This window comes from Microtus oregoni, unplaced genomic scaffold, assembly GCF_018167655.1.
Source record: "Microtus oregoni isolate MIOR12 unplaced genomic scaffold, Mior012 000024F_ref0000369, whole genome shotgun sequence".
NCBI lineage: Eukaryota > Metazoa > Chordata > Mammalia > Rodentia > Cricetidae > Microtus > Microtus oregoni.
The window spans coordinates 33,249,061-33,271,789 of NW_024543083.1; the positions used below are offsets into that span (position 1 = coordinate 33,249,061).

General features: G+C 42.9%; 1 long non-coding RNA gene across 4 annotated transcripts; it reads right to left on the reverse strand.

Annotated features, from left to right (window-relative positions):
- Positions 1 to 5,975: 5,975 nt before the first annotated feature.
- Positions 5,976 to 21,196, reverse strand: LOC121462337. 4 transcript variants are annotated; one of them, XR_005976305.1, is made up of 6 exons: positions 21,066 to 21,196; positions 19,600 to 19,888; positions 17,961 to 18,104; positions 16,352 to 16,941; positions 14,684 to 15,411; positions 5,976 to 6,883 (listed from the first exon to the last, which is right to left on the reverse strand). It is a non-coding gene; the product is annotated as an uncharacterized LOC121462337 (long non-coding RNA). The 4 variants fall into 4 exon arrangements; XR_005976304.1 differs by having other exon boundaries at positions 15,953 to 16,941; XR_005976307.1 differs by lacking the exon at positions 14,684 to 15,411 and having other exon boundaries at positions 15,953 to 16,941.
- Positions 21,197 to 22,729: the final 1,533 nt, after the last annotated feature.

The following is a 22,729-nucleotide window of genomic DNA, read 5'->3' on the forward strand; positions in this document are numbered from 1 at the left end:
AAGATACATGAACAGAAACAGTATTTGAAACCTGAGTTCTCGTGACTTATGCATCCTGGGCTAAGGAAAGAGGTCTTGAGAGAGAAGGAAAAGAATAAAGCCAATGGTCATATGTGCCGAGGGGAGAGATGAGAATCCAAGATGGCGGTCTTAGGGTGTCCTTGGCTATACATTTTCTAGTACTAACTTCCGGTCTCATGAGAAGCCCTCTTCAAACTGCGTACTTGATTTTCACAAAATACCCTTGATTGTTTATCCAAGTTACCCTTTATTTTAGCAGTCTCTAGGCAGGTTATGTTCCCTGCAGTCTAAAGACTTTTTTTTTTTTTAAATAAGACTTATGGAAACAAGTCTAATCAAGGCCTACAGCTTGAATTAAGTTGAAATCCAGCAATGAGCTAAAGATTAATTCATGACTTTGCTAATTGTTTGCCGTTGCTGTGGAAATTATGAGAATTTTACTTTTAATCTGTAACAGTTGTAGGTCTCTATTTAGCTCAGTTGTTTTCATTTCTTCTTCAGATCCTGTACTGTGTATTTTTTTTTCCAGGGGCCCCTACTGTTGGTCTATTATGTATGTATGTATGGTCTATGTATGTATGGTCTATTATGTATGTATGTATGGTCTATGTATGTATGTATGGTCTATGTATGTATGGTCTATTATGTATGTATGTATGGTCTATTATGTATGTATGTATGGTCTATTATGTATGTATGTATGGTCTATGTATGTATGGTCTATGTATGTATGTATATATGGTCTATTATGTATGTATGTATGGTCTATGTATGTATGGTCTATGTATGTATGGTCTATTATGTATGTATGTATGGTCTATTATGTATGTATGTATGGTCTATGTATGTATGGTCTATGTATGTATGTATATATGGTCTATTATGTATGTATGTATGGTCTATGTATGTATGGTCTATGTATGTATGGTCTATTATGTATGGTCTATTATGTATGAGGATAGTATATTCTATTCATTAACTTTAAAAATGTTTATCTTGTTTTTAATTATGTGTATGTGTAGGGGTCTGAGTGTAGGCATGCTCCCACGAGTGCAGATGCCCACAGGGGCCAGAGGCATTAGATTCCCTGGAGTTGGAGTTATGAGATGCCCGATGTGGGTGCTTGGAACCACACTGGGGTCCTCAGCAAGTGCAGAACTTGATCTTAGCTACTGAGTTGTCTCTCCAGCCCCTATTCATCATTCTTTAAAAAAAAAAAATAGCTGTGTGCGTATAAACAAGGTGCTGAGGTATGACCCATAGCATGTGCTACGTAATTCCTGGGGCCACGTTCAAGATCACTGTGAACAGTGTCTCCTGGGGTATGCATTCATAACTGGAGGGCAGCCCTGAAACTGCTGAGCAGAAACCCATGTGATCGTGCTGTAAGATGTGTGAGCAAAGCCAGGTTAGGCAGGATAATGTCTATCCACAAGAGGAAGAGCAAATGGAATTCAGTGAGGGTTACAGTGAAGATGAGACATTCGCTGTCTAGGTGGGAATTTTCCACGCGTAATAGAAGGAGGACGTGGACATTGCAAACATGGGGAATGGAATCTGCCCCTCCCCCAAACAGAAAAATGGCATAAAACATAAAGTGGCATAAAAAATGAATGGACGGGATGGCTGAGTAAGGAACTCAATGAAGCTAACTGTCCACCAAAGCCACTGAAAACATTGTACAGTCAACTTTTCCAAAACTCCAGAAATGACCCAGACACTTGTAATGTCTCAGGGAGCATTATGAAGAAAACAACAAAATTTGAAAACAGTTGATGTGGTGTCACTTTTTTTTTAACTTGCCCTGGTTCTCCTCTCTACCATCGTGAGCTCTGTGTAGCCTTTGACGGCTTTATGACTATGGCCAATGGTCATTGTGCACACAAACAGCCTTAGCACCCTCTAGAGCTGAGCAGTTTTGAACGAGGTCCATTCCCAGAGAATTGTCACCATTTGACTTGATTGACAGTTCACTGAGATGCGCTATCCTCAGGATTTGTCTTCTCATTTGACTTGGCTCAGAGCTTGCTGTGTGAACCGCCATTCTTGCAAGGCAATACAACTCGTAAATAGGATTAAAACAGCACCAGCAGAAGCAACAACAACAACAAAAACAGCTCATAGACACTGTCTCAGTAGAAGCCCAGAAGTTGGCTTACTGGACTTTAAACTTCCTGTTATAAATATTTTCAAAGGCTTTTTAGGAGTGCTGGGGAGGTAGCTTAGTCAGTCAAGTGCTTGACTCAGAAGTGTGAGAATCTCAGTTTGTTGCCCAGCAGCCATGTAAAATGAGTTCTAACACTGGGGAGTCAGAAGCAGAAGGAGCCCATCTCCGGCATCTGCTAACTAGGCAGCCTAGCCTCAGATCTCAGGGAGAGACCCTGTCTCAAAAAACAAGGTGGACAGTGTCCTAGAGAACACCCAAGGATAATCTCTCCTTTAGACTCACAGACAGGGGCATACACATTGACACAAATGCAGACATGCTCCTCTTCCAAAATAGTTTTCATTCAGGCTGTTATGAATGATTATGAGAAGAATATCGAGTTGTATGAGCAAATGAAGTGATGAAATACTGAGCTTCACAGGTCTCGCATTGCAGGAATGTCAGGGCGTTGCCGTGCTAATATAGACAGTGACATCCAATGGTGCTATTTGATAAAGTGTTTCCTAAACACTTGAGTATAGAAATAAAATAAAATAAAACTCATAAGCAACGATTCCTTAGGAAGTATTGGCCTAGGCTAGATTCTCCTTAAACAGAAAAATTACTGAGACAGGGGCGCTGTCTTATATAGTTCGTCAGTCACCAGGTACAATATTCTGTACAGTCCACATGCTTACTGAAAGAACATATGTAGGTGGATGCACTAGAAGAAAAGTCAGAGAAATTGTTACAGCATCAAAGGAGAACGAAAGCCCCTGCATGTCCTGCCTCTCTAGCATGTCCATCCTAGATGGCCCCAACTGTATGTGAATGTGACATTTTTCCATCTGTAAGATCAAGGCAGACCCCATCGCAACTCAAGCTTCACAGGATCCCCCTGAACTGCATACACACCCTCCATCCTTGTCCAGGAAAACTTACAGGGCTAGTCCCTAAATTCCCGTCTAGTTGGCTGAAAGTTTCCATTTGTCTCAGCTAGGATCCAATTGCTCATCACCATGACTCACTTCTCTGGTTTTTTCCCTAATCTCGGCCTTGGAGTGTAATTTCTGAGATACTTGCTTCCTTTTGCCTCTTCTGTGTCATGCATTAGAAGGCACTTGGAATTGACTGAGCAGTGGGCAAGATGCAGACCTCCCAGATGTGAACAGGCATGTGGACTAAGGTGCCCCTGGTGCCCCTGAGCTGGTCACCATCTCTTGCAAACACTTTGTGCTTTCAGTCAATGACTCACTATTATTCTCTGCTTCTTCCCATTGCTACTCTACTGTATAGGACAAACCTCAACTAGGAGGCAAAGCAGGAGAAGGGACCCTATTTTAGAATGTTTGGTGCTGGTAGATTTAGAATCAGTAATGAAGAGGTCCATGAAAACAGGAGCACCCCCTTAGTCCTGGAAATAATGCAGTGTTAGCTGTTGACCACCATCCCAAGTATTGTCACTGAGAGGGAGAGAGCTGAGAGTTAAAGGGTGGTAGTGAAGAGAAGCTAAGTTAGCTAGTATTTAAAAAGAAAAAAATAATAAAGGCATCGAAATTTCAAGGATTGAAAAGCGAATTAATCTTATGTAAATGCAGATATGTACTCGGAGTTCCTCAGAGCTCTCTCTCTGATAAGTGTGCATTTAGCAACAATAGCCAATTTTCCTGGAACTGGCTTTATGGCATATTTCGATGTAGACCCTTTGAATAAAGCAATCAGAACTGTTTGTTATGACAATGGACAATGAGATTGCTGCTTGGAGAAAACCAGCAATTGAGAGCAAACAGCTTGACTACATACGAAGAAAGTGGGAGTTGTGGCTCCTTGCTTTCACTGACGCGAGCTGAGAGATTCTCAGAGCACTGTCAGGAGGACTATTCTTGACAGTAATTCATGTTCCTCACCTGTGCCTGTCTCTGGGCATACTTGGGAGAAATTCAGAACGTTGAGATCATCTCCGGAGTAAGTCACTTCAGAAGATTGAAAAGGCAGTCTTTGGATGTCAGACAAAGGCAGTCAGTGGTGACTTGTGCTCTTATTTGCCTTCAGAGAAGTAGAGCAAACCTGATAAACTCCAGGCATTGAAAAAGTATAAATCGTAGGGGGAAAAAAAGGAAACAACCCACAGTGAACTGCTCAACACCCTCAGCTGCAGGAAGTAAGTCAAAATTTGCTGACACAACAGTTGTAGCACAGTGAAGAGATGGAAATTTAGCAGAAAGGGAAAGATGAAAATGTGGTAGATTGAAGAGAAGAAATACCACACACAATAGAAGATGCACACATACAGGATATGCAGTTTAGACTTTTGCAAGGTACCGCATTAGAGTTCTCCAGAGGAACGGAATTGATAGGATGGAAACATATTACAAAAGAGGATTTATTTGATTGGTTTCCATAACCTGAACTGGATAGCTAGCTTTTCACACTGGAGAGGATGAGAACCTGGTTGCTGTTCAGTCCACAGTTTGGATGCCTCAGCAGTTCCACATCTGGTCCCGAAGGTCTGGAGGAGTCCTGGAGAGCTGTCGGACTTTAGTCCACATTGGACCACCCAGCTGTCTTAGCCACTGCTCTGTTGCTGTGGAGAGACATGCCAAAGCAACTCTTATAAAAGAAAGCATTTAATTTTGGACTGGCTTACAGTTTCAAAGGCTTAGTCCTTTGTCATCATGGCAGAGAGCGTGGTGCCAGGCAAGCATGGTACTGGAGAAGGAGCTGAGAATTCTCTAATCCTGATCTGCATGCAGCAGAAAGAAGGCAGAGGGGGGAGGGGAAAAGGGAAAGGGAAAGGGAGAAGAAGAAGAAGAAGAAGAAGAAGAAGAAGAAGAAGAAGAAGAAGAAGAAGAAGGAAAAAGACTGGACCTAGATGGACTTTTAAAACCTCAAAGCCCACTCCCATTGACACACTTCTTGCAACAAGGCTGCTTCTACTCCCACAATGCCACTCCTCCTACTTCTTCTCAAATAGTACCACTCCCTAGTGACTGAACAGTCACAGATGTGAGCCTATGATGACCATTCTCATTTGAACAACCACACCAACAAAACTGGATTCTGTTGACAGCCTCAACAACAGGTAGGTACACTCCCCAGCAGTAAGTGAAGTCAGAGAAGGAGATAGCTCTGCCTTTTCCTTAGACCTTTATATATCCGGGCCTCTCAGTCTTCCCACACAAGGAGAAGGTGCTTCTTACTCTGGGAGAGCATCGCCCCCTCTCAATGAGTCCTTTCTGGGAATGTCCTCATAGATCTGCTCAGAAGTGGTATCTTTGTTGGTTCTGAATTCAATCAGACCGACAAAGATTAATCCTCGCAGATACCTTACACTTGCCAACTACTGAGCAGGCATGCTGTTATGTGGGTACTACCCCTGAAGAATGGGGTGCTACCTCTAAAAAATGGTTACTGCCCCTGAAGAATGGGGTACTATCCCTGAAGAATGGGGTACTGCCCCTGAAAGAAGAGTGCTACCCATGAAGAATGGGGCCCTACCACTATATGGTGCAATGCTGCCAATGTCCACCACAATTAATTTCTCAAGCTCCATAAATTACTGGACCTGTTTCCTTTAGCCTGCATAAGACTTAGAATTTAGCCAGGTGGTGGCGGTGGCACATACCTTTCATCCCAGCACTTGGTAGGCAGAGGCAGGTGGATCTCGACGAGTTTGAGGCCAGCCTGGTCTACAGAGTGAGTTCCAGGACAGCTGGGGCTACACAGGGAAACCCTGTCTTTAAAAATAAACAACAACAGCTATAACAAAACAAAACAGATTCAGAATTTAAGGACTTAACATTTTATTGCTACATGTTTATTAAATTGGAACTACCTGCTCCCTTTCCCTACACCAAATGCAAACAACAAGATTTGTACATTGTTTCTGGTAAGTTCCAAAGTGGAAAAGAATCTAAGGTACTTTCTTCAAAGGTCCTTCTCTTACTTTACAGATATAAGAAGGGTGGACAGAAGACCCACAAAGAGAAGCATCCTTTATCCCTCACAGCCAAAAGAGCAGCAGGAGCAGCGCTAAGTATGAGTTCCTGCAATGTCCAGATGATGACAGATGAACTAGGTGTTACCTATGTAATACCTATGTATATCACAGGAAAGGGACCTCCAAATTGGTGCACCTGAGCTTGGCTGGCCATCGGTTTCCTTCCTCCCTTTGGAGAAAGGTTTCTCACTGTCCTGAAATGTAAGCAAACGTCCTTGGCGAAAGGAGACACTTTTATCTGTATCGCTTGATTCTCAGCTTGAAAGAATTGCATGATGTTTAGAAAATGGGTAAAGGTCACTTCTGGGTGTGTCCGTGGAGGCGTTTCTAGAGTTGATTAGCATTGACACTGAGAGAATTCCGAAGCACATCTTACTAGGAGTTCTTGAGAGTTCCCTGATAGTGTTCATTTAAGCAACAATGGGGAATTTTCTCAGAACTGCCTTTTCTGGCCAATGTCCAAGAGGCTGGGAGATGGGATGGAACTAAAATGAAGACGTGGGAGCTGGGCTCGGTCTTCAGCACAGGCTTCATTCTTCACAAGCAGGTGTGTTTGAGGCTGCCATGGCCATGGGCATCCCACACCAGCTTCCCCAGCCTTTGCATGGACGTCTATATTAAATCCTCCAGGGAACTTACGGGCCTTCAGTCTTGACTTGACTACATCCTTGTTTTCTCTTGTAGCTTTTTGGAGTCAAATACTGGGCTGTGTAATCCTGTCTCAAAACAACAAGGAAAACCATGCTTAATTTTATTTACTTTTGCCCTTTCTTTATTTTTACATGTTACCATTTTAAATAAAATTTCCCCTCCTTTTACCCTAATAGACTTTATTGTATATATAGTTTTTGCCATTAGAGTGATTTCTTTTCTTCGTCTTCCTTTCTGATTTCATCCTATAATCAACATTAATGCATATATCTTTAATCCCAGTGCTCTGGAATCACTGTATCCCCAAGAGTTTGAGGCCAGTCTAATCTATGCAGTGAGTTCTGGGCCAGCCAGAGCTACATAGGTATAACCTGTCTCCAAATAAAGCAAAACCAAAACAAAACAAAGGACAGAAATATGTCATGTTGAAATAACTCACTTGGTATTTATCATTAATTTCTTTTGTGATGATTACTACAAAGCTTATAGCACACCTATAATATTTTGATTTAATTTGCCTTTGATACAGTACACTTTTCAATGGTAGTAAGAACAGTTGCCCCCAAATCCGTTTCTCTAGTCTTAAGTTTAGTAACTGTTGGTTACTTGTATCTTCAGACTGTCTGCGGAGTGGGCCTGTCTTCGAAGCCTTACAACCCCCCCCCCCCCCCCCCCCCGCCAAGAACAGCAGAGAAGAGAGAATAGAGACCCTTTTTCACGGTCTTTAGAAACAAATGAAGCTGGGAGCCCAGATGTGTTCAGACCCTGCCCCTTTGCTCACAGTGAAGCACAGCTGCCCACGCTCCTGTGTTTAAAACCCCCTGTATAGGACACACAGGTATCCCTGCCTTTAGAGCTAAGTCATGAGGCAGCTAAGCTTCCTCTGCTTAGGGTTCAGCATTATGTCTTCTCTACCATCTCCTTCTCCCTTTGCAGTGCCAAGGGCAAAACTCCGGGTCTTGCTCATGGCAGACCAGCTCTCTAGCGTTGACCTAGGTCCTGTTACAACGTCTGTCTTTCTACTATATCCCTCAGTCTTTGTGATGAGACTCACACAAGGAATTTGTCAGTAGTGTTAGAAGCCTCAAGTGCTAATCGGGGTTAAGCGATCAACAGTCACTTATTCCCAGCACCCTTGTCCAGTTTATGGATCTTTGTGCTGACTGTTGCTCACTGCCAAAACAAGTTTCTCCGACTAAGACAGAGCAGCACCCGTCTACTGGCACAAATAGCAATATTTAGAAGGCATTTGATGATACAACAACAACAACAAAAAAAAACCAATAGTCCTTTTTTCCCTAGCCCCTAGATCTCCCCAGCCATAGGCTTTGACCACGTTTACAGTACCAGGTCTGAATTTTCTCCCGTGGAGCAGACCTCAGACCTAGTCAGAGCGTGGTTGGTGACCTCGTAACAGCGATTCCGTTATTGTACCACTGGGTACATCTTGCATGGCAGGGCAGTATTGTGACATGAAGGATCTACTTCTAAGCAAGTCCACTGATGTTTCTCCCCAGCCTTCTCCATAGCACCATCTGGTACTATGATGGGTACTATGATGGTGCTATCCTGGTAATTTCTAATTTGATTTCTGTATGTCCTGCAATGGAAGTTAACTGTGACTTCAGCAAGAGGGTCGTACCAACTAGCCAGGATGTGCAACCAAGCCCAGTGGTAATAAGCTGTGCTGCTTTGGAGGCCTCTGGGGCCTCTCTGACCAATACTTTGCAGGGAAGTGTCCCACAAGAGGCACTGAGATTTTCACTTAGTAGCCCACGTCCTCCTCTGGGGCACGCTTTGTCCACCCACAGGGGGTCTCCACTCAAACTCTTTCTCTCTGTAAAACTGTATAGGTAACTTATGTGCAGTCGATCCCTGTAAGGCTCTTTCTTAATTTGGGTTTAACTCATCCTTCACCCCATCCCCCAAGTCTTCTTCCTCTCCAACCTACTTAAACCTTTAATCTTCAGTGTCCCCTCCTGCTTTCATATCCTACCACCCCTTCCTCTTCCCCCTCCCCTCTCTGACCCCTACCGACACCCCAAGCGAAACATGCCAATCTAGGATCTGCATGAGCATGACTAGGCAACATTGGTCTTTCAGAGTCTAGATGGCTGCATACCGTGCTCGCTTTACGGAGCCTTAGCTCTTCTCCTGGCTAATCTTTAATCTATTTTTAGTTTCTAAACCCACTTTCATCCTTTATTCTTTTCTTGCATACTTAAAATGTCTGTGGGAAATGTCTTTAATCTTATTTGGCTTCTCTTCTTCCGTATCACTCGGGATGCTGTTGACAGAATTGTCTATCGGCGAGTGTCTTTTGATTCTTAACTCCAACGATTTAGCTCTACCATCTCCAACATGCACATGATGAAATACTGGCAGCCGGGAATATTTGCTTTGTTCTTTAAAGTCATTGGTGGGTGCTTTCTGATGAGCTTTCCCCTGTATCGTATTTTAATAGATGCGTTGTCCCCTGACGCATTGCAAGGGCACATCCTTTCTTCTTTTGATCATGTCCCTTATATTTGCAATTCTGCCTCTGACAGAAACTTTCCTGTTTACCTTTGCTGAGACGTGCACTTCAGAGAGTTGACTAATCAAGCAAAATCGAGATCTCTCCTTGAGTAAATCTGGGGACCGAGGCAAGTCTGAACTCATAGGTAGATTGGTGAGAAGTTTATTTGCATAAATAGCTTGTTATTTGCATAAATTTACAAAATAATCTGAAGAAAGGGAGGAAGGGACTGCAGGAGTGACCTGGTTTGAGGCTTTGATAAAGGATCCTATTCCTCAATGGCTCCTTTGTGTGTGTGTGTGTGTGTGTGTGTGTGTGTGTGTGTTTGTGTGTATGTGTATTATGTGTGTGTATGTGTATTATGTGTAAGTAGGCATGTTCATGGGTTTCAGTGCATATGTGTCATGGTGTGCATGCGTATACCAGAGATGTCAGTCAGAGCCTCAGACAGAAGTCTTCTCCTTCCACCTTGCTTGAGACAGGGTGGTCGCAAATGGGAATGGCCGCCCCCAAGGACTCTTTGATGTCTACCTCCCCTCTCACCACAGGACTTCTGGGATCAGTGAACTATTCTGTCCAGGTTTACATGGGTTCTAAGCATCTGAACTTACATCCTTATACTTGCTTGGGAAAAGCTTGATCACCATAGCATTTCCCCAGACCCCATGCATGAGTCTTAATGGGGAGAGAGGCTCAGAAGGAAACAGTGAGGGCTGCCATGGGAAAAAAGTCATTAAATACAGAGACTCAAGTGGCTTAAGTGACAGATGCCGCTGGAGGAAGGGTGGGGAGAGCGGGGGAGTACCTTTCTTCTTCAGAAACTCAATTTCACCCCATGGAAACATGAGATTTATTTGGCAGTGGAAAGCATTTGCTTGGAGATTTGCTAGGCATCACCAGGCAGCAACTTTAGCCTATATCTTAGCTAATCTTCACGTTGCTCTAACAAATACCTAACAGGAACAGCTCAAGTAAGGAAAGTTTACTTTGGCTCACATTCTTGGGTAAAGTCCATTATGGCAGGGAAGACATGAGCTTGGGATGGCTGGGCACATTGTGTCCCCAGGCAGGAAGTAGAGAGATGAAAGTAAGTTTATAGCTCCCTCTCTGCTTGCCCATGTAATGGAACTATCCACAGTTAGGGTGGGTTATGCCACCTCAATCGACATAATCTAGAAAGTCTCTCAAAGACATGCACAGGACTTTGTCCCCTAGGTGAAGCTAGATCCCATCCATTTGGCAATCAGTGTTACTTACTAGAGCCTGAAAATCTGATGGGAAACTTCCACGAAGGATGTTTAGCAACTGGAAGGACTGAGATGTTGCTCATTACGTGTTATCTAGGTACACCATCTTCTCATTTTCCACAATGGCCCTTCTTACATTTAGTGACACCCATTTTCCTTACAGATGCCAACTAAGAGCATGTACCTTCGTTCTTCCTTCCCAGTTTTATGGCTATTAAGGTAACCTTTTAACGTGTGCCCTGCTTCAATTTACACAAAGAAGTCCTAACCTCTGGTTCATCAGAATTTGGAAACAGAGTCTTTCGCATAAGGTCATCTTCTAAGCTAGTATAATGAGTGCTGATCTAGTATAATGAGTGCTCCTAGAAAGAAAGCAGATCTGGGCGCAGACACACATAGAGGGAGAACGTTAGGTGAAGTAGCACATCTGCAGTTAGGAAGGGAGGCTCTTCCATCACAGCGCTAGGAGAAATCAGTCTTTAATCACGGACTTGTGCGACTATCAGTAGCAACTTCCAGTCTATGAAAGCATTCTCTGCACTATTCCGTTAGCACAGCATTAGCAAACTAAGATGTTAATCATTTTACATTTCATCTTTTCAGCCTATAGTTTTTTATTGTTTCATCTATCTATCTGTCTATCTATCTATCTATCTATCTTCTTCTTCTTCTTCTTCTTCATCATCATCATCATATCTATCTATCTATCTATCTATCATCTATTTGATTTCTTAAGATAGAGTTTCTCTGTGAAACAGCTCTCACTCCCCTAGAGCTGACTTTGTAGACCACGTTGGCCTCAAACTCACAGAGATCCACGAGCCTCCGTCTCCCAAGTATTGGGATTAAAGGTGTTCTCCATCAGACTCAGCTTGTAGTCTACAGTTTTAAAAGTTAGTTTGGAGTACATTTTGAGCTCAGTACCTATCCTGGCTAGTTTTGTATCAACTTGATACTAGCTAGAGTCGTCTGAAAGGAGAAAGCCTTATTGAGAAAATGCCTTTAGAAGATCTAGCTGTAGGGCATTTTCTTAACTGGCAATTGAGTGTAGATGGAAGTATCTATCCCACCTGGTCATGCAGCCGTTCAGTCCCAAGTAGCCACACAGAGGCTTATAGTAATTATAAACTGCTTGGCCTATTGCTCAGGCTTATTACTAACTATCTCTTACAACTTAAATTAACCCATAATTCTTATCTATGTTTACCCATTTCTTAGTAAGCATCCTCATCTTGCTTCCTCTGCATCTGGCTTGTGACTGCAGTTCTGCCTTTCCTCTTCCCAGAATTCTCCTAGTCTGGTCACCCTGCCTATGTTTCCTGCCTGCTACTGGCCAATCAGTGTTTTATTGAACCAATACAAGTGACAAATCTTTACAGTATACAAGAGAATTATCCCACAGCAATTGAGCCGGCAGTCCTTGATTCTGTAAGAAAGCAGGCTGAACAAGACATCATGAGCAAGCCAGTAAGCAGCACCCCTCCATGGCTTCTGCACTGGGCTCCTGGCTCCAGGTTCCCACCCTGTTTGAGTTCCTGTCCTTACTTCCTTCGGAGATGAATAGTACGTGAAAGAATAAGCCAAATAAACCCTTTCCTTTCCAAGCTGCTTTAGTCAGAACAGCAATAGTAACCCTGATGAAGACACCTGCCTGTGGCTCCTTCTTACTGCTTTTCTACACATAAGTGCTTTGCACTCTACTTCTGCCTTCTGGGAGCCTGCTTTCTCTGGGATTGGATGATAGGGTTATGACTTATAGCTTCCTTCAAACTCCCTCTCTTTTTCATTTTCACCTCACAGCATGAACCTTTCCATCTTATCTCAAATTCTGATTTCTGTCTGCAGCTTACACCCTGTGACATTCCATTTCCACCACCACTGCGGGTCTAGCTGGGACCCTGCATTTTGATTTTCTTGACATCTTCTCTGAATGTTCTTATTTCAAGCCATCCCTCTTCTCATAGTTGCCAAGTTACTGCTTTGGAGGAAATTATTTTGATGACTTTTCTCTGATAAATATGGTGCCTATTTCTTCTCACTTTTTCACAGCCTCAGGTCCATTTAAAAACTGTAAATAATCTATATCTCTTTTATAAATTCTTTCTCAGGGCCTTCTCCTCTTGAAACTTTCTAGTTTTAGTGTCCTCTTTGAAGGCAGCATTGCTGTGGCTGATTCTGCCTCCCTCCCTCCTTACCTTTCTATAAATAAATTCTTCAGTGTTCTGCACAGGGCCATTCTTTTAGTAATCCCAAATTTTCACTAATCTATTCTTGCATTTTCTCCCACAAACTTCATAAGAACAAACATAGAATCTAAACACACTCATCTTCTAAGGACAATTTCTAAGGCTGTTTCAGTTTTTCACTTTTCATCAACTAATATTGGTTTGATGGCAGCCCAGATTGTTATAGCACACATACTGATAATTTGTGAATGTCACATAGTAAAAAGAAATGTTGAAAGTTCCTCGATTTTCAGTATAATGCAGTAACACTTACTTCATTAAGTCCATGGCTTTTCTTAATATTTGTATCAAAAGAAGTTCATAGTGGTCTTTTAATTTTTACATTTTCTTTCTTTTTTCCCTTCATTTGAAGAATGTTGAAAACACAGTAGGAAGACTAGCTTTCAAGGCATTAATATTTTGAGACTACATTTATTTTAATACTCTTAAACTTTTATGAAAGCTTTGCGGGAATCACACACAGCAAAAACCAAAGGCCTTGAGAAGCTGTTGATAATTTAGTGTCTGAGTTCACGTGGGAATGCTAATCCCACTTACCAAAGAAGACTTCACTGTGACTCATTATGATTAAGACCTTGTAACTGTGGAGATGTGCTGGTGTGAAAATATGCTATTATAGACATACTGAGCTGAAGATCCAAATATGCCAGCTGAATGGCTTATGAATTTAAGTTCCTGATGAACATTTCTTAAGGACATACTTTAAAAGGCCTCATTGCATGCTCTTGTAATCTCACAAGTCATGAGTCAGAGGCAGGGGGATTACTGTCAGGTGGCCAGTCTCTGTTCTGTATCATCAGGTTTATATAGTGAGGCCTTGTCATAAAAACAAAACAGGTCCAATAAAATAAACTCTAAAAGTTAAACTCATATCTAGACTTTGCAAACAAGTGGGCTGTTATCCAAAAGAGCTTCTGAGACTATCTTTGGGGGTGCACAAGAGCTACTTTTAGGATATTTGGAATTCAACTAGATAAACAAAAAATGCAATCTTTCAAAAAACATTCAAGAGTGGTTGTGAGCTGGGGGCTAGTTTGATGGTAGAGTACAGACCTAGCATGTTGAGGTCCCGCATTCAATGTTTACCTTTTTAAAGAAATGTTTGGTTCAGGCTGAGGGGTGATTCAATAAAGTGTTTGTCTAACACACATAAGCTCTGTGTTAGAAAACACACTAATTTCTAGTGGCAAATATCTGGTCAACTCCCCTTCAATTTTACGGTGTGTGTGAGTGTGTGTGTGTGTGCGTGTGTGTGTGTGTGTGTGTGTGTGTGCGTGCGTGCGTGTGTGTGTGTGTGTATCACTGGAAAAGGCTGTGTTTAGTTATAACTCTTTTAAATGTAATACTATCTATCTGATTATATTCAGCTCAGTTCAATGATTTCATTAGTAGTTGTAGGAGAAGAGATCAGAATTTCTGAGGTCACCGCTGCGGTTTTTACGGATTTGTAACCACTTTTCATTGAAAATAAATACCGAAGGGCTGAGATGGGTCTCAGCCGATAGTGTGCTTGTCCAGCATGCACGAAGCCCTGGATTTGATTCTCAGTGCTGCACGAAACCCAACGGAGTGGCACACATCTGTAATCTCAGCTCTTGAGAGTTAGAGGCAAGAGGGTCATTAGTTCAAGGTCATCCTTAGCTACGTAGTGAATTCAAGGCCAGCTGGGCTACATGAGACTCCTGCCTCAAAAACAGGCATTCCATCTCAAAAGGTTTGGATGGAGACAGGATAGCCTTAGAAGGACAGGGCTGCCAGTGCTGAGGGATAAAATCTAAGATCTTGAGGTTGTCAATGGAAAGATTGCTCCCTGGGGTTTTGGAGGAGAAAAAAAAGTTGCTGGCTTTCTCTTACCTTATATGCTTCTGAGAGAGACAGGGTTGGGGCTCCTTGCTGTTGTTTCTGGGTGAGTTCCAGTGTTGCTGAAAAATGTTTCTCTTCCTTGTAACTTCTATTGTGGTCCGTTGTTGTTGCTCTATTACTCCTCCCTCACTTATTAATGAGCGTGATGCTTGTCTGATAGGAACCCTTTCACCTGGGTTCCTATTAATCATGTTGTAATGCATGGCCATACCATTCCCTGGCTCCTGTTTTGTTGATTTCTTTCTCCAATGACTCTCTTGTGCCACCTCAGCTCTCTACTGTCTGAATCAAATCCTGGGGGCAGAAAATATTCGCAACATCTCTGCTTCTATGTACCCAAACCTGATCACAGTTTCTATCTGTCTAGCTTTCTTATTCAGTTATCCATCCTATCGTATGTCATTGAGCCCTGACTATGAACAACTCCGCCCTCATTCTGCTCACTAGCCTGCTCATCTTTTATTGTCTCCCACTTCAAGTTTAGATTCTGTGCTCTATGGCTTCAACACAGCATTTTCTAAGACTCCAGAGAACTTCATATTGGGTCTTTGGCCATTTTCATCAATATATGTACCAATCCTGGCTGTCCTCTTTATTTTTCTGTTATTCCCAGGTAGAAGCAGGGCTATTGAAAAATTTTTGCGGCAGGACAGATGCATAATCAGACACTTCAGTTTGGCTTTTGATGTCCTTTGATTCTACCCTGATTATCTCATCTCCTTTAAAAAAAAAAAAAAAAAAACAAGGAAAATAAAAGCCAGTGCAGGAACAGAACAGGCTTAACTTCTCCTTTCTTTCCTGTTCTTGAAGCTTCTTGCAGAAAGATTTTTCTAGTAATGTATGTATCTTTTGGTGCCTTCAACGATCTGTTCATTAGTGGACCGCTCTGTGCAGCACTGATGCATGCTTGCGTCTCATCTGTTAAAGTATCCATTCTGCCGTCCTCTTTCTCTTCCCACCCACTTCTTAAGGATTTTTACCTACACTTGTATCTTCTCCTTACCCTCCATCGATGTACTCCAACTCAGTTCCTGTTCTTTGATACTGATGATTTTTTAATGGTAAAATATAACTTTCAGGACACTAACCCAGGCAATTTAATATCCTTATCTCATATTCCTCACCTCATACAGTGTGTGCACATAGGTACCTCCACCCAAACCACCTTAACGAGGCTTTGGTAATAGGGCTTTTCCTTGCTTGGTGAATGACATTATAATCCATCCATTTATATAAGGAAATGCAAAACTTGTAACTTACCCATGACAGTTCCATCGTCTGTTGGCTATAATGCAATTTATGATCCAGTCCTCTTGATTTCATCCATCTCTATTGCCAGTAACGTAGTCTAAGCTATGATTGGCTCCCCCTCAAGCTGATACTATAGCTCCTAGCCTTCCTCCCCCTACATCCATCTCCTTTCCCTTTTGCGAGATGTAGAAAGTGTGATTCTTTAAAGACGCACATCTGTTGTCTCTTTAACGCTATCATTCTTCGAATACACACCGCCCCTTTTTGTATTTTGAGACAGTCTTCCTTTGTAGACTGGGTTGGTTCGGTACTTGCAGAGATCTGTCTGCCTCTGCCTCCTGAGTACTGGGTTTAAAGGTGTGCGCCACTAGGTCCAGCCATTCCCCATTGCTTTAAGGAAGCTCTTACCTCATTTCCTGGAATGTTCCATCCCCACTCCTCAGCTCCTGTGTGCTATGATTCTCTAAGACAGGGCACAGGTTTCCTCTTCCTTGCATGGTCACCTCCATTTCTCATTTTAGCTTCCTTTCCTAAAGCCTCACTCTTATGAGAAATCTCCAAGAATAGGCCTTTTGTAAATCAGAAAGCCTCCTTCATTTTGCTTTGAAAAATGTTTTTCTTCTTTTAGAAAACATGGGGGTTAAAGGATTGGGTACATCATCTGTGATTCTTATGCAAGTTATATCAAGATCTGAGATTCCCTTCCTCATAAGAGAAAATTTAATATCTCCAGAATGTCTTGCCTAAAGCCTTTTTTTTTTCTTCTGCAAGATTATACTTGTTTGACTTTTTATATAGGTTTGTTTCTCTGCCTCCTGAAGGAGGTAGCAGAATATAGGCCCTCACCAAGGGTTGGTTGTCTGGGCCTGTCGGGATGGCAATAAAAATCAGAACATTGTCCGATCGCTTGCTGTGTGCAACGGCTCACCAGCAATTCAGAAGGACCAGGGGTTTGCAGTGACATCTAGAATCCCAATGAGGTTGAAAGAAAATTTCACCTGCAGACAAAAAGCCGGAAACAGAGAGGGGAGAGTTATTTTTATTTGCTACGGTATAAAGAAAAAATAGTAGCATTTGGGTTCATTTCTCTTCATGCCTTGACACTTGCAACACACGTTTTAAGTTTTGAATATCAGGATGGGAAGAAGGCCGGTGAGGTGGCTCAGTGGGTAAAGGTGCCTCCCGGTGAGCCTGGCATCCTGGGTTTTATCCCAGGGACCCACAAGGTGGAAGGAGAGAGGCCACGCTACGTTCCTACAGGATGTCCCTCCCACACAGGCTGCAGTGTGCTGTCCGGGGGCCAGCTCAAACCCTCTGTTGTGATTTCATAGCGCTTGGTAGCTTCGCCTTGGAGTCCTTTCTTCATTTTTAGTTAGAAGATCACAAGCTTGTCTAATGACTCTAGCTTGTCTGCCAGAGCGCCAATGTTGAGAGAGCAGCAGGAACCGTACCTAGCGCGTCTCTTCTGCACCTGGAGGACTGCAGTCTTGGCTGATACTGGTTGCTTACTACACACCCGTGAACAGAAAGAGCAGAGGAGCGTTCGCTCATGATCAGTACAGTTAGTCTTAGAAACGCAAGTCTGGAACTTCACGATCCTATTCTAATTCTTGAGAAACACTGAGTCAGACTAATTTTTTTTTTTAAACCAATATTTGAGGAAACCCAGGAAAACATCCAAAAAGAGAAAACGGTGCTTACTGAAATAGAGATAATTTCACTGACGTTGTGGCTATGGAGTGTAGCTGTTTAAAATGTGCCCTTTGCTTCTCAGTCCCTTTCTGTGTGTCAGAGGTGCCGGCAGCGAGAGTGTCAGACTCTATGTGGGGTTGCGTGTGCTCATGAGCACAGTGTAGACACACAAGTGTGCATTTTTCCAAGGCGTTCTTTTCTGAAACCCTTCATAATATGGATGGCCCGGTCTCGGCTTTGGTCACCGTTTGCAAACCTGCCCTTGCCTGCCCCTGTTTTTGTGGCCCTCATCCCTTGCCAAAACCCCTCCTTCCTAATGACTCACAGTGCCCAGGTGCTGCCTGCCATTGCTTCACAGCAGGGCCCGGAGATTGCCACATGGCCCGGGTTTGTGATTTCACTGTTCCTTCTGCGGATCTCCTTCTGTTTCCGCTCTCCGCGGGACAAATGCCGACTCAGCTGGCCACCTCTGAAAAAAATGGGCTGCTTTAAGCGTGACAGCGGGACTTGTCAACACACTGCCTTCCAGGCTGGTGCCCAAGATCTTGCCCTTGCGTCGGCAAAGTGTGAATTTAAACTCGACCTTGAATTCTTAAGAGGCATTTTGGGAGTAGACAAAATGACCAGAAATGTTTTGCGCCGTGTTAACTCAGGAGCACCTCTCGGTGCACTCTAAGAGACAATGTATTTAATGAGTTTTCACATCAGCCAATGCAGCCTTGTAACTCTGCTGTTTAGCTGGCAACTACATTATAAAAAAAAAAATCACTTTGGCTTGTTTTAAATTGTGCTTCAACAGTTGTTTCTGCCCATAATTCCTGGCTCCTTTCCTCTAAAATATATAATATAATATATATATATATATAATATATATATATTTATTTGTAAAAATAAATGATATATAAATATATTTTTAAAAATTTCCATCCGACACACCTGCCTTTGTGATTCTTGCAGTGAGAACTCAGGCTCCGCCTTTGAGAGGTTTTCTCCTCTTTTGTTTACTCTGCTCTCACTAGTGAGGGTGGTAACTCATTTTCTTCCTCACTTCCTTACCTGAGGAGTTGCTCTTGGTTTAATCTCCACCCACTACAGCTTCTACCTGGTTCCACCCAGTTCCTTTAACTAAGACGATCCAGAGAGGTGCTAGGCCAAATTAGTTTTTATTTTCTTCCAAGGAATTTTGAACAAGGTGGAACAGCTTTGATGCTTCACTATATGAAATGAACAAATCCAGTCACGATGTTAGTTTAGTGAGTAATTATTCTGGACTTGTTATATAAGCATTTTTTTTATTTGTGTGCATGAGTGTATGAGTGTATTGTCTGCATGTGTGTGCGTATGTGTACCACATTCATGCCTGATGTCCTTGGAAGCCAGAAAAAGATGTCAGATCTTCTGAAACTGGAGTTGCAGACAGTTGTGAGCTCTCTGTGAGAACAGCAAGTGTCCCATACTGCTGAGCCATCTCTCTGGTCCCCTATTCATGTAGGACTTTATTTTATTTTTAGTCCTTTTGGGGATTGGGTTACATGTAGCCAAGGCTGGCCTCAAACTCACTGTGTAGTTAAGGGCAACATTGAATTTTGAGCCTCCTGCCTCTCCTTCTAGGTGCTAGGATTACAAGCATGCACCACCAAGCCTGGTTGTAATATATATTATATATATACATACAAAAACTTCTCTCTTTAGGAGAGACACTCTTATCCCTAAATGGAACGGCAGGGTCTAATCACCTGTCACAGGTCTTTGGCAATTTTAATTTTGAATGCGTGTGTAATTCCAACATTACAGATGAGAGCCTGCATGTGCCCAGCACTTTTCATCGCTATGACAACACCCCAAGGAAAACAACTGTTGGGAGGAGGGACTTACTTTGGATCACAGTTTTTAGAGGTTTCGGTCGGTGGTCAGCTGGCTTGATGTTTCTGACCCTGGACATATCATGGCAGAGGGCTGCTTACCTTGTGGTGGTCTGTTCTGTCACACACGACAGCGCAGAGGGGTCTAGGCACAAGATACGTTCTTCAAAAGCGCATCTCCCGTGACCGGCTGCTTCCAGCCATGTACTGCTTCCCAATAGTCCATCCACCAATGGATAAACTCATCTGGACATGGGAGTTCTCAGGATTCTATCAGCTCTCAGAAGTCCATCAGCTGCCAACTCAAACTTTAACCCACGAGCCTTTGAGAGACATTTTTATATCCAAATCACAGTGCTTCATGTTTAAGCATTTACATGACAATGGTGCCCTGAAAGAAGATTTTGCCCATTGTTTAGGGAGGTAGGTAGCAGTATGTTTAAATTGCTATGAGATTTTGAGACAATTACCCCATTGATAAAAGTCCCATAGTATGCTCACTTATAACCTATTTGTGAATATTCTTGTTCTTGGTATAATCTGTCACCCTCCTCCTCTACTCCTGTTTTGATCCATGTGTGACAAGTTCCTGGTTTTACCACTTGCCGGGTTTACACCTTGCTGCTGTTGTCATGAGACAGGGTCTTCCTATGGAACTCTCACTGACCTGAAACCCACTATGTAGATCAGGCTGGCCTTGAACTCGAGCAGAGCCACCCGCCTCTGGCTCCTGAGGGCTAGAATTAAAGCCATCACGAAGGGCTTCCTGCCACATTTTTATTCATCAGTTCCAATACCATGAGGCTGTCCTGGAGCTGGGGTTGTTTGATACCTTCTTGTAACAAGGGGAAAACATAATCGGTCAGTAGTCATTTTACTGCTTTATGATATGTGAAATGTTTTCAACACTATTTTGAAATAGTCCATGGGTCATCATCTTGGCGTTATAGAAAGCCAGTCCTGTGTTGCCCAAAATTTTAGTCAGCATATTGATTTCATGAATTATTTGTCTAGATGGGCATCAGTATGTAATTTTCCTATTGTAGAAATTTTAATTCATCATGTGAAATTAAGGAAGTACCATTAAAAAAACCTACCATATAGTTTTTTTATAATTTTTTTTTTTTTTACTGTGAACTATCACTTAAAGATGCTTGCATCGTCTCACAAAATTAAGGGTTAGTATTTGCTCATCTTTTAATTCAGGGACAGTCCGGTTTTGAAATCAGGACAGAGCCTGTTCAGTTGCTCTTCATCCTGTAGACATACTTAACACTCAACTCTAACCTTCAGGTATCCTTTAGGTTGCATAGCCACAGGCGTTTAGCGGGCATTTCATTTGATTTTAATGAGGTTAGAGTTATAGGAAAGCCGTACAGTCTTTACTCATTAATCAATTCAGAAACGGAATATTTCCCTTCTCTTTGGAGAATTAATTAACTATTCAGTTATTTTTAAAAAGTTGAAGGGCAAATTGTGAAGAAAAAACACTTATGCTGTAGAAGACACTCGAAGACTCCGGTGGAGAATACATCACGTAGGAGGGGGTGTAACAAGCAGTCTCTCACCTTCGGGTTTCTGAGTCCCTCCAGATGTCTCCTGTGCTCATTTCTTCCCCGTGCGATTACATCAGTGTTTGGGGAAAGACGATCTGGTGGAGAAAATCTAGAACTGTAGGCAGCATGGGGACATTGTCGGGGTGTGGGAACGTTACTGACGAGAGTTCAGTGTGGCTCATTTCTGTGGCCTCTCTTTATGACTTCCTCCTGCCAAGTCATAGTTTTGATCTGCTAATTGGATGCAGTAGGGATGTGTGTTCAGGGTAATGATTTGTGGGAGGAAATGAGTCCTGGTAACCTATTAGACTTAGTCTCGTGTGGTTTTCTACAGGGATACTCTATGCAGAAACTCGTCATGAGTAGATGCTGAGAGCTGAATATCAGCACGGCGGTAGACCAGAGCTTTTCAACGTATTGTCTCTCACATAAACATTAATGTAGACAACTGCCCACCAAGGGAAGTACTTCCTAAAGAGCAAATTCCAGCGAGTGTGTAATTATAGTACAGGGGGGTAGAACAAAAATGAGATGCACTAGTAAGTGTAGGAAGGGAAGCTTTAGGTATTATTGTGGTCTAACCCCAGGCATCAGAGAACAGATCAAGATTCTCTCTCTCTCTCTCTCTCTCTCTCTCTCTCTCTCTCTCTCTCTCTCTGTGTGTGTGTGTGTGTGTGTGTGTGTGTGTTTGGAGTTTGTTGCTGACTCCACTACTAAACCTGCTCTAATAAAATCCAGCAATGGACCTGGCAGAGGTGGTGCGTGTCTTTAATCCCAGTACTGGTAATCGAGAGGGAGATCCAGGTGGATCTCTGTGAGTCTGAGACCAGCCTGGTCTACAGAGTGAGTTCCAGGATAGCCAGGGCTACACAGTGAAACCATGCTGAATCAATCAATCAATCAATCAATCAATCAATCAAATATAGCAGCAGATGCTGGGAAGCTAGCTCACTGGATAGAGTCCATACAACACGAGGAGCTAAGTTCAGATCCCCAGAGCTCTTGAAAGGCTGGTTGTTGTTCCTGTCTAAAATTCTAGAGACAAGGTGGGAGGCTGAGCTAGGAGAACCCTCAGAAGCCATGGGCCAGCTTGTCTGACGTACCCAGTGGCAAACAATAGAGACCTTGTCTCAAACAAGATAGAAAATGAAAGTGAACATTGGAAGAGGTTCTCTGACTTCCACATGCATATCATGGCATGTGTGTGCCCATCCCTACGTATGAATGCATGCCTACACACATAACCAGCCTTGGGCAGGCCTCTCTAGTCCTAGACACTAGGACAGCAGCCATGGCTGAACCTCTATGTCACAGTCCCCGGCTCCAGGCCTACCTGTTGAACTCAGTCTATACCAGTGAGAGACCATTCACTTCAGGCCTATGATTTGGCCCACAGTAGTAGCAGTTCAGTCCCCACAGACTCCATCTCTAAGTTGTATCCTGTAGTCCCAGCTCTGGTTAACGTGCTCCTCTAGGTAGGCCTGCATGCTCTCAGGTCTCAGGACTACAACCTACACAAGTCTAGTCCCTATAATCCTAGCCATCACATAGCTCATAGGCCCACTCTTAAGAGTACCTACTGTCACACAGGCTCCAGGCCTTTCAAGTGACGGGTGAATCCCTGTACTGCTGTGGGACAATGGTCTGTACCCTGTCACTTGTATTTTAAATAAACA